A 21,057-nucleotide genomic window follows, 5' to 3' on the forward strand; every position below is an offset into this window, starting at 1 on the left:
TATAAATGAAACTGCTACGATTTCACAGAGTAAAGCCTTAGTACTGCTGGTGTTGCCGCAGAAATTTATCAGGAAAGTTTTATCGTAAGATAAAGTGTAAATAATCTAATACAGCAGGCTTACCGTTTGCTACTTTATTTTTGAATCATTCCTACCCGTAATGACACTTCTGGCACATTTATATGCCTTCGACTATAGTTAAAACCAAAATATATTTCACACAATAGTGCCGAAAGCGGAGAGCGTTAGTGCACAACTAAAAGGTAGAAAGCAGCGCAAAACACGACATGCACAAGCAAGAAGACCAACAAGATCAGGTTTAAAATAAAACACATTTTTATCATGGGAAATAAAACCGCACAAGCGCAAGCCTAGAGAAGCGCTAAAAAACGTTAACTGGGACATAGACAGAAATAAAGAGCGAACATACACAAACAACACATTTCTGCACTTGTGTACGTGCCTGTCAAGTTTACGCTTTATATCCTTTCTGATCGATTAAATGGGTAGACATAGAATGGCCTACCAAAGGAGTAACAATGACAGGTCACCCATGTTCTCCGCAGCTGAGATATGCATAATTGGACGCCCGTTAGGAGCCATTATCAAAGGTAGATATTACCCCCAAATCTTATGCAGCCCAGTTTAGCACGTTACAGTGTATGAACGCGCTTGCAGTCAATTACTTATGTGACTGACGTCTTAAGAAAATCGCTCTCGCGTATAACATCAGCATGTTGAGCACGCGAAGAGCGAAGAATTCCCATGTATCGTGCATTTGGCGCACATTAAAAACTACAGGTGGCTGAAATAAATCTGAATTCTCACGCTACGGCGCTCCTCATCGTCCTGTCCTGTTCTCCGCAGGCAAAGCCCAGAATGTAATCAATTTAGTTTTGTGTGGACATCGAAGAGCTGCACTATTCAGTATCCTATTACGACTTGCTTCGAGTGCTGCGGGACTTGCGAGAAAGCGGTGCTCCTCAGTTACAACTACTTTCCCCTTTTCTGTGGACAGTCTTCTTTTAAATTCTTACTCACCATTTGGTGTCCGCGATTCGTAAACGTGCTGATGATTTATATGCCTAGGCACACACAGAAACAGACACATTTATATATATATATATATATATATATATATATATATATATATATATATATATATATATATATATATATATATATATATATATATATATTTACATATATATATATATATTGTAACAGGCGTGTTCGTCTCAGCAACGTGGGCACGGCGTGTGGAAAAGGAAGGGGCCACTAACACGAGGTAGCCACAGCCCGCGAAACTGACAGAGCGAGCAATACGAACGTCAACTTCTTTCTCTATGCTGGTACAGAACTGGCGCCGATGCGCTCCGGTGCAACGCTCCCCCTCTAGAATGGAGCCAACTTGTTGACCTAGATAGGAGACAGCACAGGTGAGTCGTAGCATGGTATAAGCCGTCCGACATGAACTGTTTCGCGCCCTAGGAAACGATTGTCGGGAGCAGGCTCGACCGGCCCGATGGCATAGTTCACGGGCTACGTTTGCTCTAGGACTCTGTAAGGACCTGTGGTATTTGTCAAGAGCTTGGTAGAAAGGCCGAGAGTGGTGGATGGAACCCATAGCCAAACCAGCGTTCCGTGGGAATAGTGGGCAGTAGATGCAGAGACGTCATGGCGAAATTTTTTACCACACTGGTCTTGCCTGGCAAACGAACGCGCCAGTTGACGGCATTCTGACGCATGACGTTTGAGAGAAAAATGCGGCCTCGGTTGCTTAGCAATTCACATTGTGAGCCATGTAGCAGAATGACGTAATTAAGAAGGAAGTAAGCAGCGTCTTTCGCGGTGGTGGTCGGCTGCGGTGATGTTACAGCATACCGTGTGACGTGCCCAAAGGCGACAATGACCCACCGGTTGCCGTCAGGAGTGTTCGGAAGGAGACCAAAAAGATCGACTACAGCGTGGTCTAATGGTCGGGCAGAGTAAGGCGATGGCAGTAGAGGACCGGCGGTGCTGTGAGGAAGTGTCTTGTGGCGCTGACACCTAGGGCATGACAAAACATGCTGGTAATCGTAGCGATACATGCTGCGCCAGTAGTAGCATAGACGAAGACGGATGTACGTTCTGAATGTGTCAAGGTGGCAACCTTGGGGGTCATTGTGGAAAATGCTCCAAATATCCAAGCTTCGATGACGAGGAGTAACAAGGAGCCACCGGCAGCGGTCAGTTAAGTAATGGTGATGGTAGAACAAGCCTTCGCGAGCGGCAATGTGTAGACCTTGACGACAAGCGTGCGTGAGGGCGACTGTCACAAAGTGCGTCTACTCCTCGGCATCACCGCACCGCCGCCAAGAGTTCCCGCCGCGGCGTGCCCGGCGCGGGGAGCGCTCTCCCTAGATCCCGCCGACATCCAGACCGGTTCCTCACGTGACAGCCGGCGCGCGGCGAGAAAGAGAGAGAGAGGGGAGCAAGAGAACGAGCGTGGAGTGAAGTGCGACAAGCGGGGAGAGTTGTCGAACGGGCGGGGCAAGCGGCACGTGAATTGGGGGTCAGGCAAGGTGTGGACGGCGGCCTGAGTTCCCGTAGCCGGAGCCTCCGTAGACGCGGGCCCGAGTCCGTTCCGATCTTCGGCAGCGACGTGCGATGACAACGGACCCAGCAGCCCGGTGCCTCCCAAGCTCGGACGTCCTACTTGACACTCCGCAGATAAGCTTGCGCTACGCGTTCAGCAACTGTCATAACTTTCCGCCGGACCGCATTTTCTTATCACGTTTAATATTTCATTTAGTTATCCATCGCGTGTTGATTCTTGTATGTCGTGTTAGGGTATTGTCTCCCGCGTTCGTTGTAAGGTGTATTTTGTGTTTGTGTCGCGTACTTTTTTGTTATTACGCGAGTGTAGGAGTTCCCACGTGGTGGGGTTAGTGCCGCGCGAGTGGCGTCAAGGCGTGTGTTGCGTGACCCGCACGCCTTCCGCGAAATAGGACCCACTGCTGGTAGTTTATGTTTTTTTGTCATTATGTCTCGGAGATGATCTTATTTTATTAAATTGAGTGTGTGTGTTGTACGTCGCCCTCCGTCTCATGCCTCTGGTTCACGGTCGATCAGGCGTTGATCTTATCGCCGGTCAGCAGTCGAGCCATCTGTAAGCGCACGCGGGGTCGGTTTGTTGTCGCCCCATCCCCTCGGGTTCGGAGAGTGCGAATAGCTCACCACCAATCTTTGACCACTGGCGTCCACGACAGGACTTGCTGACCGCGATCTGCCGTGACCACGAGGCATAGAGGGCATAACAAACGCATTTTGTCAAAAAGCGTAAAGGGGCCGAAATATGGCCGAGGATGCGGAACGATTTGTTGCGGTCGGGAAGCAGCTGGGCCTGTAAGGGACAGCTCTTCAGGAATTTCTGCGCCAGGAACGAGTGGTACATCGCGAGCGCCTTAAAGGCGGAACCGCAAGGTGCGATTTCAGGCGCGATTGACGCGCGGATGGTGGGACGCGCGCGTCATTTTGACGCGTGCCCAGCATGATGGCCCTGCTCTCTGCGCATCTCGACGGAACCTCCTTGGCGGATTTTTTTTTTCTCGGTAGAACTAGCGCGCGCGTCAAGAAAAACATGTGCTACCGTGATTTCATTTGCGCATCGTGTTGGTTTGCGCATCGTGTTCACCTAAAATAAACAAAGCAACCTTCAACGAGGCCCTAATAACTAAAGTGGAGAAGCGTCGCGTCTCGTCGCTAATACTGGCAAGACAATTTGCTAATAATATTACCAGTGTATGGTGCTCGCTCTCTTCTCAACCATGAAGGTCGCACCCACATGTACCTCCTGACCCGCATTTTTTCTTGCTTCAGTATCAGCATCCCGCTTAATAGTAGCAATCGCATCTTCTGCTCGGTAGTAAGCGGCCGACCCTCCTTTTTATATGGGAAGTTGTAAACAACCAGCGGTTTCTCAGCATGCGGAAGGTACATAGTCGCAGTTTCGCACACAATATTGCTGCTTGAAATTAAGCTTGATAAATACACTTCGGAAAAAATGTTGCTGTCTAATTACACTCAGATTATTTTTATTGTAGTGTTCTGTAAGTTTAAGGGCATATTATATATGCGGTAACAGAGACAATACATGTCGTTGAGAGTTATGTTGTCTGGCAACGCGGAAAACGCGGTGCGAAAGCGCCGCTCCTTTTTTTCGTACGGGTGCTCGCGCGTCGGCGGCAACGCGGGCGTTTGCCGCCCGTCGCGTTTTTCGCTCGCGAAAAACGCGCCATGCGGTTCCAGCTTAACGAACAGGAGCAGCCAAAACGCGAAGATGATGAGCGCGACAATGCGCGGAGCGACCGGCGTCTCCTCGAAATAGAAAAGGAGCTGGAGCTACTTCGCGCAAAGAGTGATTGCGCAAGCAGTAGTGGCGGTTCAGAAAGCCTGCCCAATGGCAGCCCAGTGACAGCGCAGTTCGTGGGGGTCAGCCCCCAAAGACTACTGGCACCCTTTAATGAGAAGGTGGATGACCTGGACGCATACCTGACGAAATTTGAGCTAGTCGCCGAAGCCAACGGATGGGCGAAGGAACAATGGGCCACCGCCCTCAGTACGTGCCGGATGGGAGAAGCGCTTAGCGTGTTCGGCCGCATGGCGGCGTCGGAGGCGTTGTCTTACGACAACGTGAAACGGGCCCTCCTACGTCGCTTCCGCCTGGCAGAAGAGGGCTCACGGAAGAAATTCAGGACGGAAACGCCCCAGGACGACGAAGCGCCATCGCAGTTCTTCGCCCGGCCGGCAAATTACTGGGAGAGATGTGTCCACCTCTCGGAGGCTCCGAAGCCCTACGAGAGCATCAAAGACCTGCTCTTGGCCGAATAGTTTCTCGAGAACTGCAAGCCCGCGCTGGCGATGTTCCTTGGGGAAAAAAAGAGCCGGGACATCCTGGATATGCTCCAGAGAGCCGACGAATATGTGAGCGCCCGAGATAACAGTCAACTTCGGCAAGCGTGAAGCAAAACAAGGAGGCCAAGCCGGGGACATGCCCGATGCGGGCCGAGGCAGGCGACAGTCCAACAGTGGAACAGGGCTCCGTTGTTACCTATGCTCCCGACCGGGACATGTTGCGTCACAATGCACGAGTACCAATAAGAAGCCGGAGCACTCGAACAGAGAACAGCCGGCTACTAGCAATGTCTTAGCCTGCCTTGAGGAGGATGGCTACCTCGAATTAAAGCACGGCCAGCGCTTGCCCGTTGTAAATCTGGGCACGTCACCGGCCGCGGCTGATCTCCCTGTAGTCGAAGGCCGTGTTGCCGTGAAGACCATGAATGTCCTGAGGGACAGTGGCTGCAACATCGTTATTGTCAGCCGGGACCTTGTCCAGCCATCGGATATGACAGGCCGATGCCGAGCCGTCTACCTCGTAGACTGTTCAGTGAGAACTTTGCCCGAGTCTCGAATCAGGGTAGACACGCGCTACTACCGAGGGAGGTCTTGACGGCATGCATGAAGGACGCCCTCTTCGACCTCATCCTGAGGAACATCAAGGGTGCCCAAGCCCCGGCAGACGCAGAGGGTGCGTGTGGTAAAGCCTCCGCGCAGGATGAAGATAACTGGGCGGAGCCATCGATAGCAGAAGCCGAGCCTCCGTCCGTAGCTGCTGTTACCACACGCCGGCAGACCCAACAGCAGAATTCCCAGGCCTTCCGGATATTGCCGGTGTCGTCCACCCTGGCTGAAGTCACTCCCGAACAAATGAATCAGGACCAGCAGCGGGACACTAGCCTACGACAGCTCTTTCAGCTACGCAGAGAGCAACGCAGCGTGAAGTGTAAGCTGGGCGGATAATTCAACATCCGACTGAGGGACGGTCTGCTGTACCGTGAATACGTGCCAGACTCGGGATCTAGCATGGTGCAGCTGATAGTGCCGAGACAACATCGCGGCAAAGTCCTCCACCTGGCACACTAAAGGGTAATGGCGGGTCACCTTGGAAAGAAGAAGACCACGGACCGCATACTGGCCGACTTCTTTTGGCCAGGAGTGCATGGAGATACGCACGCGTTTGTCGCTTCATGCGACATTTGTCAGAAGACGGCCAGCCGGGGGTCCGTAAGGAAGGTAACACTCGAGAAGATGCTGCTGGTCGACATGCCGTTTCGCAAGGTCGCGATTGATATCCTGGGGCCGTTGAAACCAGCAACCCGAAAGAGTAACAGATACATCTTGACGCTGGTCGACTAGGCAACCCGCTTTCCCGAAGCGATTGCGCTGCCGAGCATAGCAACCGAGCGAGAGGCCGAGGCACTGCTACAAATCTTCTCCCGGGTAGGCGTACCAGAAGAGATGCTGAGTGATAGGGGATCCAACTTCACCTCTGAACTCATGGCAGAGGTAGGACGCCTACTTTCGTTGCGTCTTCAGACGACGACACCGTATCACCCCATGGCCAACGGCCTCGTGGAGAAGCTGAATGGGACGTTCACGAAGATGTTGCGGCGCATGTGTACTGAACAGCCCAAGGACTGGGACAGGTTCATCGAGCCGCTACTATTCGCCTACAGGGAAGTCCCGCAGGCCAGCACCGGTTTCTCCCCATTCGAGCTATTGTACGGGCGGAATGTGCGAGGGCCTCTGGCCATACTCAAGGAGCTTTGGACAGAAGCGAGACTAGAGGAAGTCAAGACGGCCTACCAGTATGTCGCCGACTTGACAGAAAGGCTCGAAACAACATGTCAGATAGCACATGAGGCCCTTGATGAGGCAGGAGAGCGCTACAAGCGATACTATGATCGCGGAGCAAGGCGAGGATTATGCGACCGGGCGACCAAGTACTTCTACTGCTGCCTACCGAGCATAACAAGCTCGCTATGAAGTGGAAGGGGCCCTACGTCATAAAGGAAAGGAAAGGCGAGGTGTACTACGTGGTTGAAATCAATGGCGGTGTGAAAACATTTCATGCGAATATGCTAAAGAAGTACAACACCAGGGAACCGGCAGCTGAGACACCAGTCGTGACGGTGGTAGCAAGTGCCAGCGACCGAGGGATCCCAATGTGGTCCTGGGTAAGCGAGGAGACTGCCGTGACGTCGCTGTTTCCGACAAACTCCACTCGCAGCAAGCGAAGGAGTTGCGAGCAATATTCGCCCTACACCATGATGTGTTTTCGGAGCAGCCAGGGTACACCGACTGGGCTGTGTGCAGGTTGGCCGCAACGACGCAAGAACCTGTCAAGTAAAACGGTACCCACTTCCCTTCGCAGTAAGACAAGAAGTGGAAGCCGAAGACTCCACGATGCTCCAGATGGGGGTGGTAGAAAGGTCTCACTCACCGTACAGCGTCCCGACCATACTGATCCAAAAACCCGATGGCACGAATCGTTTCTGCGTGGATTTCCGACGGCTCAAGGAGGTTCTGATTGGCGACACAGTGCCAATCCCTAGAGCGGACTGTCTGATCGCTGAGGTGGGAGGCCGAAAAATATTTTCGAAGATGGATCTCTCAAAGGGGTACTGGCAAGTGCCTCTATACGAAAAATCCAAGGAGAAGACAGCGTTCTCCACGCCCAATGGGCTTTATCAATTCGAGAAGATGCCGTTTCGCATAAAAACTGCTCCTGCTGTTTTCGCGAAACTCATGCGGAAACTTCTCGACGGCATCGCCAACGTATACCATTATTACGACGGCCTGTTGATCGCGACAAATAATTGGCAGGACCACTTGGATGACATGGGGGAGGTACTGGCGAGGCTAAGAGAGGCGAGGATGACTGTCCACCCCAAGAAATGCAAACTGCGGTTCTACCAGCTGTCTTTCCTGGGACACAAGATTGGAGTAGGGAAATTGAGCCCCATGGAGTCCACTTTGGATAGAATACGCAAGGCTGCCCGCCGAAGACCAAGCGCCAAGTTAGGGCCTTCTTGGGACTGGCCGGATACTGCCACGAATTTATCAAAAATTATGCCACCATCGCAGCGCCCTTGACGGACCTGACGAAGAAGCGGGCGCCGACTCAGATACCATGGGGAGATCCTGAGCAGGACGCATTCGATAAACTGCGAAGGCTGCTATCCGAGGCCCCCATTCTACAGATCCCCGACTTCTCCCAGCCATTCGTGCTACGCACCGACGCCTCCGACCAGGCGCTCGGCGCTGTCCTACTACAAGATAAGGGGGGAGTGCTTCACCCGATTGCATAAGCCAGTCGCAACTGGCCAACTGCCAGCCGTCGACGAGCGCAACCCAAGAACGCTCATCGACGCGGTGGTGCGGGTAACCGTCAGCAGCGAGCAGGGGCTCCTTTCAGTGCACGCACACGACTTTATGTTTTGTTCTGAACGTTATTCTATAACATTCTTGTCGCCGGGGTGGTGTCACAAAGTGCGTCTACTCCTCGGCGTCACCCCACTGCCGCCAAGAGTTCCCGCCGCGGCGTGCCCGGCGCGGGATGCGCTCTCCCTAGATCCCGCCGACATCCAGACCGGTTCCTCACGTGACAGCCGGCGCGCGGCGAGCGAGATAGAGAGAGAGGGAAGAGGGAGAACGACCATGGAGTGAACTGCGACAAGCGGGGAGAGTTGTTGAACGGGCGGGGCAAGCGGCACGTGAATAGGGAGTCAGGCAAGGTGTGGACGGCGACCTGAGTTCCTATAGCCGGAGCCTCCATAGATGCGGCCCCGAGTCCGTTCCGATCTTCGGCAGAGAAGTGCGGTGACGACAGACCCAGTAGCCCGGCGCCTCACCTGCTCGGACGTCCTACTTGACACTCCGCAGATACGTCTACGCTACCTGTTCAGCAGCTCTCAGAACTTTCCGCCGGACTGTATTTTTTTAATCGCGTTTAATCTTTCATTTAGTTATCCATCGCGTGTTTATTTTCGTATGTCGGGTTAGGGTAGTGTCTTCTGCGTTCATTGTCGCGTGTATTTTGTATTTGTGTCGCGTATTTTTTTGTTATTTCGCGAGTGTAGGATTTCCCACGTGGTGGGCTTAGTGTCGCGCGAGTGGCGTCAGGCCGTGTGTTGTGTGACCCGCACGCCTTCCGCGAGCTAGGACCCACTGCTGGTAGTTTGTATGTTTTTTTTTTCATTATATTTCGGACAAAATTTTATTTTATTAAATTGAGTGTATATGTTGTACGCCGCCCTCTGTCTCATGCCTCTGGTTCACGGTCTATCAGGCGTGGATCTTATCACCGGTCAGCAATCGAACCATCACTAAACGCACGCGGGGTGTGTTGTTGCCGCATCCCCTCCGGTTCTGAGAGTGCGAATAGTTCACCACCAATCTTTGACAGCGAGTCAGCCGAAGATCCAGATATGGTGTCAAGCAGTGAAGCGATACAGGGGTCTTTGCGCTGTTCCGCTGGCATGACGGTGATGGTAAGGGATAAGGGATCGCAGGTGGAAATGTTTGAGCAGACAGGTTCAGATGGTAGGGGGCAAACGGGAGAGAGCGTCAGCGTCAGAGCGTTTTCTTCCCAATCGATAAATGATACAAATATTATATTCTCGAAGGCGTAAAGCCCAGCGAGCCAAGCGTCCAGTGGGATCTTTCAATGACGATAACCAACACAGGGCATGGTGGACAGTGACAACGTAAAACTGACGACTGTAAATGTAAGTACGAAATTGACCGATTGCCCAAAGAATGGGCAAGCATTCCTTTTCCATCACGGGGTAATTTGTCTCTGCCTTTCTTAGTCTACGGCTGGCATATGCCACAACATACTCGTCAAAGCCACGCTTGCGTTGAGCGAGTACGCCACGAAGTCCGATACCACTTGCGTCCGTGTACATTTTAGTAGATGCGGTAGGATCAAAGTGACGCAGTGTTGCAGGGCATGTGGAGTCGGCGAAGCGTTGTAAATGACTCATAAAACTCGGGATTCCAAGTCGAGAGGTCTGTGCTGCCGGGAAGAATTTGTGTCAAGGGGGCGATAATCGGCGCGAAAACGCCGATGAAACGCAGGAAATACGGGCCCAAGCCGATGAATCCACATAGCTCCTCTATGCAGGATTTGAGATAATCGGCAACCGCAAGAAGCTTGGCAGGATCCGGTAAGATGCCTTCTTTCGAGACTACGTGACCTACGCTCGTAAGTTTATAGGCGCTAAAATGCCTTTTTTTCAAGCTCAACGTAATCCTTCCGCAGCGATTCACTCGAGAACTTGTTCAAAGCGAGTGATGTGAGAGTAAAAGTCTGCAGAAAATACTACTATATCGTCTAAGTAGCACAGACAGGTCTGCCATTTGAATCCTCTGAGATTAGAGTCCATCATGCTCTCGAAAGTTGCAGGAGCGTTACAAAGGCCGAAAGGCATCACATTAAATTCGTACCAACCGTCAGGGATGACAAAAGCCGCTTTTGGCTGTTCGGACTCAGCCATGGGCACTTGCCAGTAGCCGGAGCACAGATCCAGCGACGAGAAATATTCGGCTCCTTGAAGGCAATCCAGGGAGTCGTTAATAGGCGGTACCGGACAGATATCCTTGCGGTCAATCTTTGTTAGTCGGCGGTTATCGACGCAAAACCAGATTCAAGCATTCTTTTTACGCACCAATATGACCGGACAAGCCCGGGGAATTGGGATTCTTGAATCACCCCATGGTTTAGCGTATCGTCCACGTGTCGCTAGTAACGTGACGTTCGGTCGGTGAGACAAGGTAGGGAAGCTGGTGCAGTGGACCATGGTGACCAGTGACAATACGGTTAACAACCGCAGACGTGCGCCCCAAGGAAGGTTGGTCGACATCAAAAGACGCACGAAAACGTTCAAGCAGTTGAACGACTTGGCTGCGCTGGGATTGAGTGAGGGTGGTATCTACACTTTGTGACCAGACGTCTTGGTCACGCTCGGCGGGTGCGGTAGTAGAAGTGACTGCATGAAGAGACAGTAATGCCACATCAGAAGATGCGTGGGATGGGAAAATGGCATGAAAAGTGTCCGGATGGCCGAGGTATTCGCCGTGTAATGAAGGGCACGGAAAGGGATTGCACGCGTAAACTTCGCCGCAACCATCAGCAAGTACGGCGACGGCAAACTGAAGTATGGCGTTCGGGCGACGAGCACAATCTTCAGATGGCGTAAAAAAGCCTTCGAATCAGTGACAGAGCCAAAGCGGATGGCCACTAAGGTGACCGAGAACGGTGAAATGACGATGTCGGCAGCGGCAACCACTCTAAAAGACAGACCCGTAGGGTCTGCTATTATCATACTGAACGGATACAGGGCCAATTCATGTACAGTTGGGATAGTTCAGGGATACAGTTGCCAAGCTCATGCAAGAGGGAGGAGATCGAGGCAAATTGGTGGTCTACACGTGAGTGTATGGTCAGGTGTAAAGAAATTACGTGGAATGGTTGCACAAAAACCGTGTATTTACATATATTTACAAGTAAGAAGAAGGGGTCACAGCAGCCAAGATGGCGAGGAGCAATTTCTACCTCTTCCTCATCGATGCCGGCCTGATGCGACAGACTTCTTCGGTCTCCGAGATTCCACCCGGGCGAAAACACTCGCACCATCCGGATAGGCTTGAGCACAGCATCAATGGCCAAGTTATAATTCTTTAGCTAAGCAACATGAACTACATCATTCTGGACCGGCGTAGAAGGTAACATTGCTCTGCTGATGCAATATCATATGTCACGTCGGTACTTGGCGCAGAACGCGATAATGACCGTTGTAGCGCGGTAGAAGCTTCACCGATAAACCAACTCGTCGATTTGGTGACCAGAGGAGCACTAAGAATTCTAGACCATACAATACATCCTTATCGTAAGGATGTATTGTATGGTCGTAACACAACTTCTGTATCGCCTACGACATATTAAGGCGATCACGCGCGATATGACGCGTGGCGTTCGCCTTTGCGATGACATCTTGCGCGTACGGCGATGGTTGTTGTGGAGCGCATGGGAGTAATGTATCCATGGGGAGTGTCGGTTTATGCCACAATGAAGATAAAACGGTCAACAACCTGCAGTATTGTGCAATGAGGTATCATGCGTTGGTGTGAGCGTCGACTCTGGGCATGTCACCCGGTAGAGAGTGCGACGAAATAGATCGGGAATAGCCATCAGGATGACGGCTCCAGCCAGTCGGCCACGTCCGACGGCTCAAATAGTGCCGCGAGTATGTTCTAGTCCAGAGCACGTCAAACATATTGGGCGATCATGCAGCGTCCTCCACGCAGCGGGATTGCGGTGTTCAGTGCTACTGGTGGAACCGGTAGTGCGACTGGTGTAACTGGTGGAACGCGCATGGTGGAGACATAGTCCCAAATTAGCGACCTCCTGTTGAATTCTGGCTTGAATCAAGAAAACCATAGGCTGGATCGCAGTCCAGACATCGGGCATAAGAGGGGCTGGTGACATTGCTGCTATTTCACGACGAACACTCGTGAACACTCGTGAACACTCGACGACGAACACTCGACGAGCACTCGTGATTCTGGAAAGTGACGACCCCTAATTTTTTTAAATACCACCGGGTTCTCTCCTCTCCCTGTCTATGGATGAGAAACATTATGGTTCGTGAACATTATTTTCGATTACCGGCCTGACGCTTCTGATGTGATACCTGTTTCAGAAGCGGCTGCTTATGCCTGCAAATGTCCTCAAGTGACGATCGTTTTGGCAATAGGCAAATTTCGTACTTACCTGAATGGGCGCCAGTTTGACCTTGTGTTTATGAACAAGCTGTTTTCTTGCAGCTTTTACCCCAGGAGTACCGCCAGGATATTTTCTGGTGAATAAAGAAATTGACAAAAAAACTCACTCAACCGTTCACGACCCAAGATCAGTGGCGCCAAACATGAAGAATCCGCTTCTATATTGTCCACTATTCCCCCGGAATGCCTGTTTGGCTTTGGGTCCCGTCCACTTCTCCCGGCCTATGCACTGGTTCTTTCAATTAACCACGGCTCCTACCACGTACTCCAGCAAACATCACCCCTGCACTATGTTAATGTGCCATTCGAAACGTCTTTTAACCACTCTTGCCCAGGGTGCTAAGCAAATCATGTAGCATGGCTTAAACAATGTAACGATCCGCCGATGCTGCCTTTTTGCCTAGGTTGCCAGAATTCCTCCTTTGTGCCCGGTGAGAGATTGCACTGCATAATATTGTCGTCAGCACGGGGAAGTGTGGAAGAGGAAGGCGACGAAGTCATGGTGCGCGCTCGTTCAGTGTTTAGCGTAGACTGCCCGGTATTCCTGTTTTTCTCTCACGTGCCACGCAGAGTACTTGGAACAACATCCCAGGACAATACATATATTTATAAACAAATGAATAGAATTGTCTGACCACCTGATTAGAACAGAGACCTTCAAAGCATAGAAACCCAATAGTGAAAATATTACGCCACAGACACTCTTGTCTAGCAGTGGTTTGTCTCATAATGACATTGCACTTTTGGCATGTAAACCGTCAGAACTGACACAAAATTATTTACCACGTCGTCATACTTTACTACCACATCGTTTTAATGCGTGAAGATATGCATAATCTAAAATGGCCGATATATCAGTGCCACTGAAAGACACAGCCCAACTGTTTCCACAGCCTCCGTTGCACTACTTCCTGAGTCACGTAAACCAGTGCGGGTGCACTGGTTTACATCTTTAGGCCTCAGTGACAAAAAATACGAGTGATCGGTTATGGATCATAATTTATCAAGTGATTTGTTTCTAAATTCCTCGTGTTGGTGTTGCGAAGGTTCTTGTGGATGCGCTGGTGCACCGCTGAAGGTTACGATTTTGTAAACATAACCTTTGTAGGTTGGTTTTTGTTGCAGCCTTTGCCTTCGTTTTCAGTTTTAACGTACGGTATGTGTTCCAGTGGTTTTCACCTCTTCATTTTAAAAGTAAGGTCTAGTAGATGGCCTAACGGATATGCGAGGTCTTATGTACTGAGAGCCTAATCTAAATCTGCGTAAATAAATGACTTATACAGAAAAGCTGACGATTAAATTGTCTTACTGGGATCATTTATTTTTTACTAAAAGCAAAACAATCATGTGTTTGCTTGCTATTCATTACAAATATAGGAGGTGAAATAATTACTTTGCTGCGACACTCTACCTTACAGGCAATTCCAAAAGCCGCTTTCGAACCTGCGCTCTCTATCGCTGGATAAAATTTTCGCGAGAGATTTCTCTGCAAGTGGTTTTATGGAGCAGTTTTCTTTTTGCTACCGTGAAGAAACAAGAAATTGTTTGACGCAATTTATCGAAGGGTTCAAGCAATCAAGTCATGAGCACAGACCTAACTATTACTTGCCATTTCATATCTATCCAACCAATATCAAGTAATCAGATACCCATTCTGAACAACGATTTCACCTCCTGATCTTTATTGTTTTCCTACATGTTTGCTCCATTGAGTCTAATATTTTCAAACAAACATATTCTGCCATGTATTATGGACCTGTGGACTACAAAATTTGTACCGGAAGCACTCCCCCTCATGCCATTTAACAACTTTTCAATAATACCTCCCAAGAGGGAGTATCCATTTTATTCCGGACACCTACTTAATAGGATCATTTTCTTTGCCCATGACGCCGCAAATAGTTATCGTTTTTCATATAGGGCAGTTCAAGCAAAGATTGGAGTTTATGTCGACGACCTGTAAGTATTAGAATGATCAAATCAATCGTTCTGAGTTGTATTTTCTGTCATAAAAATATTTCAGAGACGGGAAGTTTCTTTGGTGTTCCATGCGATGTGAAAGGCAAAATTGTCAACCGGACAGAAGTAAGTACAGTGGTGATATTATATGATTACAAATAAAACATAACGGTAACAAAGCCAAAGTAAAATTCTAGCAATTTGGCCATTGTGTCAGAACCAATAAGAATATTTACTTCTCAATGTTACCCGAAAAAATGCATTCTTTAATTCTACGTACCAGTACAACGCTTTGATTACGAGTATTAAAGGGTTAACAGCCCACAAAGATTGGGACGAGGGAAGAACAGAGCACATCGTTAAGCTACAACCGATATTTTACTGGTAGGAGGAATTTCTATATAGGTTGAAACAGCTAATGAGAAGGCTAACCAAGCTAATTCCACATAATAAATATAAATAGGACCCTCTGCATATCAGTCTTCGGCCTTCAAAAAACGTCATCCAGATATTCAATTTTCTGTCTGTGAGAGCGTCACTGAAGGTGTGCTTAAGCACTTGAGTTTATCACTATAGATTTCATATGCTCCGATCACTTAACGTGTCAGCTTGTCCTTCTTTCTTAGTCACTGAACAATCGCCGCAGAACAGTTTACCGGAGCATTTTAGAGCTTCTGAGTTTTTGGCTGACGTCAATATTCCTTACATGGTAAGATAGCATTTTCATACAAAATGTTTGACCAGCATCGGTTGAAAAGATCGCGCCCCTCTTAGTGACATTTATCTTGCCTTCTGCGATCGAATTCTGAGAGAGCGCTGGCAAGTGATAAATGTGAAACGCGTTTTCAGGTATGTGGACGACTTCACCTTAAAACTTTTTGTGCGCAAACAAACATGGACAAAGAATAGGGGCAACACAAGGAGTCTTCGTCCCTGTTTGTTTGCGCACAAAAAGTTTTAAGATGAATCTGTTCCAAGTAGGCCGACTCGCAGTTATGCATCTGTACGATTACCTCATTACTTAAAAACGTGTAGCGTTCAACTTTCGAGTAACTCTATCGCATGTTCCGACCCTTTCTAACGAGTACCTGGTGCCACTGCAGTTAAGAGATGAAGTTCTGGTGGATAACTCACCCAAGTTTCTGGACTTCAGGTTTCATTTCATGGAAGAACATGTTTGCTGGCTGTTTGAACCTAGGCCAGTAAACCGCCGCTCCCGTACACCTCCATTCCCACGAAGCTTCTCAAAAGGGGCACTATCTCGTCTTGGTTAAGAAATTCTTTCCTCAAATATTGTTTATACTTCACGGGGAGCAGAATTTTGTTATCAAATTTCTCGCCCAGTGTCGGCTGGCTACCCGCTTCATCTGCTTATATCAGTGGCTCGTTGCTTGCTAAAAGAATTTAGGCGTGGTAACTAGGACAGAGAGTTGACAAAGAACAAAATAGGAAAGTTCGGCGTAGTGCTCTACATGCACAGAATCGCACAAAATCTCAAGAAAATAGGCTTGCGCTCTGGTATACGTGTTATGTTCGGTGCCCTCAACATAATTTAAACATTTGTTCAGTGGGCAATGCTGACGCTCATAACCATCTCGTAAGAGGCCGGTAATTACGAGGAGGATGTATTTTCTCTCTCCCCTTTGACTTCGCGATAAGGTATATGGGCAAGTCGGGTAGGTGTGTGCACGACAGGCTTAGAGAGCACAATAGTCTGGTTGGAAAGACTGTCCTTTCGGGCCACCTGTCATTACACTGTAGGAGTTGTGCTTGCAAACTGGTCTACGGGGAGTGTACAGGGATTAAGAAAGGATAGGACAAGCTCACACATGAATCATGTATTGGAAGGTAACAGCGCTAAACGTGGAAGGACTCATGCAAAGAACGTGACACAGCGCCAGTGTCGTATTCATTTTTGCCTAAACCCTTGTCCGTTTAGTGCTGTTACTCGCCCAACTCGTGCAAGTTTTCCTTCTGTTGCATCGAAGTGATCGAAGCCTGTGATGGTGATCAACGTAATTGCTTAAGCACGCCTTCAGTGACGCTCTCAAAAAGGAAAATCGAATAGCTACATGACACTTTGTAAAGGGCAGAGGGCGATATGGTAAGTGTCCTATTTCTTTTTATTTATTGGTGTCTGGCTTTGTTAGTGATCCCATTGGCTTTTTTGGCCTATGTATGTGTTGCTACTTCCAATAAAGTATCGGTTGTAGTACAGCGCTGTCTCCTGTTGTCCTTCCCTCCGTCCCTGCCTGTAGGCGCTGTTAACACTTTGAAATACTTTATTTACCAGTCCATCAAACTATTCTTGTGAATTCGATTATGAGGTGCCCCGTAGGCGGGGGCCTGCGAGGTAATTTTCAACGCCTGGAGTTGGTTAACGTGCACTATACGACGAGTAAACGGGCGTTCCTGTATTTCGCCCCCATTAACATACGGCCGCCGTGGCTTGGATTGATCACCCGGCCCTGTGCCTAGCAGTGCGATGCCATAGCCACTAAGCCAAGGTTGCCAGTGATGGTCCTGAATTGGGCACTTCTACGGAACATTATTTGCCAGTTTATGTACATTAGTTAGCACATTCTTGAAGGCTATATTTGGTTGTTTTCTTTTTGCAATTGTGTAACTCAGTAATTTTTCTAATTCGACGCCATCAGCTTGGATATCTCAGGCTATTGTTTTAAGAACGGGAATCAGAGGGAATTTTGCGGACATTTAAAAAGCCAAAAGTGACGAAGTTACTATTTGGAAGGCTTGCATCTACAAGACATGGTTTAATGGTGCACGTGCATATTTGAGTTAGTTTTGCAAACACGTACCGGATATGTCCTCAACTTTGCGTTCCCAATGCGCGCAATGCGCCGGAAAATTTACTAGTTGAAATACCCAGCATAAACATCAGTTCAATATATCCAAGAGGAATGTGTCATAATTTGGCAATACTAAAGTATTGCTCGTACATTGTCATAGCGAGAGTCACAATAATGTCTGGAACACCATTCTTTCGTGGGTACTCATTTAGATGATTTCGTTGCACCCATGAGGGTAGGCTCTTGTGCGCAAGCTAGAAAATGAAGATAGAATGGAAAAACGCAGACGCAAGCGGAGACTTTCAAGTGAATTTCAGTGTTGAAAAGGGTGAACTTTTACACACAGACAAGGTATGAGGTGCATTTGATTGGTAGAAACCCGCAAAACAAGCAAGCGATTAGGAACATGTAAACAAACAAGCGCATTCAGAAAGCGGTGACACAATCGGCCCCCACTGAAAGACTTGTCAATGTACAACGTGTGTCTAGAATTGCTAGTTCTTCAGCCGTTGAGGCTGTCCCAGATAATCTACATCTTTGTTTGCCAACCCTATCGAAGCTACACTGAAGCAATTTGCCCCCACCAATTATTCTGACCGCCTAAATGATTTGTCTTGTCTTCTGGTTGGAGTGTTTGCGACCAGTCTTTGAAAGCCAAGTTACCACGACAGTCCTACCAGTGCACTTCTATGCACTTCATGTGCTGCCTAGTATCCCCAGGGTAACTTCTAGCAGTAAAATATAAATGCCCAAGAAAGTGGATAGAAAAATGGCGCCTCGGTAGCTCAATTGGTAGAGCATCGCACGTATAACGCAAACACGTGGAATCGTTCCCCACCTGCGGCAAGTTGTTTTTTCATCCACTTTCATTTTCATTCATTCATCATTTCTTAATTAATTCAGTAGGTACAAGTAATTTCCCGTATCTTGTCATTGATGTCATCGTTTGTTGGCTTCTTCTGATATGAATAATAAAAATCCGGCTCCTCGGTTAAACTATTTATTCGTCTATTACATAACGAGCGTCTCGAATCCGACAACTTTGATACTTTCAGCTAGCATTCTTGGGTGTATTGATCCGTTGCCTTCACCACAAAAGATGGCATAGTCGCGACGCCTGCGGCAGGAAAATGCTCCACATACACCGGCAAGGTTTGTGAATGGTGGCGCTGGCTAACACTCCCAGCGTTAGTTGCAATAGTAAAACATCAATACCCAACAAAGTCTATGGGAAAACGACGCCGTGGTAGCTCAATTGGTAGAGCATCGCACGCGTAATGCGAGAACGTGGGATCGTTCCTCACCTGCGGCAAAGTGTTCTCTCATCCTCTTTTCTTCCCAATATTTTATCATTTATTTCTTCATCATCATCATCATCAGCCTGGTTACGCCCACTGCAGGGCAAAGGCCTCTCCCATATTTCTCCAACAGCCCCGGTCATGTACTAACTTCATTTATTTAGTTCAGTTATTAAGTACAAGTGACTTCCCCTATGTTGCCCTTGGTGTCACAGTTTGTTGGCTTGTTATGATATGATCATCTATTTATGAAACCTAAACCCTATTCGCCAATAAATGTCTCCTCAAACTTTGCGTTTGTGTTAGTCCAGTCTCCTGTCTTCATTCAATAGTTGATGTTCAAATGCCTATCGTCGTGTTTCCTGTGGTTAACGATATTTTGACGCAATAAAACACTGAAATTTGAGTATTACTTCACGTGACACGCTCTCGTCATCATGAAAGTTAAAGAATGCATCACGCAGCGTCCTTAGACAAGCACCACAGAACGCGGCATCGAGCAGCTTGTAGCTGACTTTGACGTTCTTGTTATTTTAAAAAGTAGCCACTACTTTATCGCGAAGAAATAATAAGAGAAACGAAAAGAACGTAGACCCATTGTTGACTTCGGTAGGTCATTGAAACCGCCTACAATGGTGTGTGATATTATATACGTGAGAAAGCCGTAACATTCAAAGCTTGTCATAATTTTTGTACATAAGCAGCGCGCAGCATACTTTCAGCATATATTGCACAAGTTGTCAGCGAAAAATCAGTATGAAAGAAATGTCACTTTCCTAAAGCATATCAATGTTTAGCAACTACCCGTAAAAAAATTCGTTTTTCTCCTACTGATTCTTGTTTCAAATTGAATGTATCACACTGAACGTCGGCTGCGTGAAATAAAAACAGAAGGCGTAAACAGAAGGCCACTGTGACACAATTAACCCAGTGCTAATTTGACAAGCAGTTATGTCTGTCTTGTCCGAAAATTTTTTATGTTGAACGAAAAAGTATCCCAGTGTCGGTTTATGGATGATGATTATTGGGTTTCAAGGGAGCATTAAAGAGCGCCAAATAAACGATGCAGCGAATCAACAAAAAAAGTTAATTGCTTGTGGAGACAAGGACGTAATCTGAATGTGCAGGAGCCTCAAATCAGTGGTTATAAATATGTGAAAAATATGTATGTATTTGAAATACGAGAATAACAAATTAGGTGGGGTATGGCCATAAAATATTCGTTGAGGAGTGATCCTGTGATAAAAAATGTAAGGCTATGAAAAAAACAAAATATCCTAGGTTTCGCTTTATGGAATATTTACCTACGTTGTATCACAACCTAATGAAAACAAGAGTGAGGTCTCTGTGGCTGTATCTCAAGCGCACCATTCTATGTTTTCTTTTCGAATTATGACGAGCTTGTGCTAAATTATATTATGCCATAGAGATACTATATTACTGTACAATATAATTTTTACATCAAAGTACTCAGAAAGTGGAATACCCACATTTGAATGAAACCCATTTCTGTCGTTCATTTTATTCCATCTAAATCAAAGTGTACGTAGCGCGAGATATAAATAAGTTCTGAAAAAATCGTAAGGCATCCTTGAATTAGGTACAATTGGTATTTTTGTAAATATGTTTAATTGACTGTGAAATAAGTTCAAGTGAAGCAATAAAAAGGCACCTTATTCTCAGGAGACAATGACTACATTTATTTCGCAGATATTGATCCAATGTGACCAACCTTGCGACCACAATTCTTCATTGCCTGACACAACGCCTTGCCACGTAAGTGCAAAAGTAAATTTCCCTTTGAAATTTTAGCAGCAATATTATAACAATAAAAATCTAAAATTGTGACTATTGCAGTACTAAACCAGGCAGCTTGAAATCAGTTATTTTTTATTTGGAAACGAAGCATGTTCTTATACTAATGAATTGAAAAAAAAACTGTTAGCTGATTCAGGTGTTTGTAGCCATTGAAGCTACGTGTAATGCAACCAACAAAAAATACCGCAGAGATGGAAGAACATTATTTCCCACGTGCGAAAAGAGTCATGGTGTACCAGGTTTTACATATAGTCACCTAATGCTATGTTTGGCTTATCATGTCAAGACAGGTCGCACAATTTTGCCCCTATACAGCATTATGTTGGGATAATTTCTCAAACATTACTTTCACCGAAATGTTCAATGCTTCACTCAGTACAAGTGCAAAGACCACCCGTGAGAGCAGCTTCACAAGACATATCTTGCACAGTTTTTCGTCGTTGTGTAGCGCTTGCTTTGAGGTGACCGACATTTTCCCTGTCAGAGGATTCCACAAAAGTCCC

The 21,057-nt window shown here is 47.7% G+C and overlaps 1 long non-coding RNA gene across 1 annotated transcript in view; it reads left to right on the forward strand.

Moving 5' to 3' along the window:
• Window positions 1–21,057, forward strand: part of LOC135917391 (uncharacterized) — a 40,292-nt gene that overhangs the window by 8,173 nt on the left and 11,062 nt on the right. Inside the window, exons 3-4 of the long non-coding RNA XR_010569263.2 lie at window positions 14,693–14,754; window positions 20,447–20,512. This is a non-coding gene — a long non-coding RNA (uncharacterized lncRNA). The remainder of the gene's footprint in view (window positions 1–14,692; window positions 14,755–20,446; window positions 20,513–21,057) is intronic.

Source organism: Dermacentor albipictus, chromosome 2 (assembly GCF_038994185.2).
Source record: "Dermacentor albipictus isolate Rhodes 1998 colony chromosome 2, USDA_Dalb.pri_finalv2, whole genome shotgun sequence".
Lineage (NCBI taxonomy): Eukaryota > Metazoa > Arthropoda > Arachnida > Ixodida > Ixodidae > Dermacentor > Dermacentor albipictus.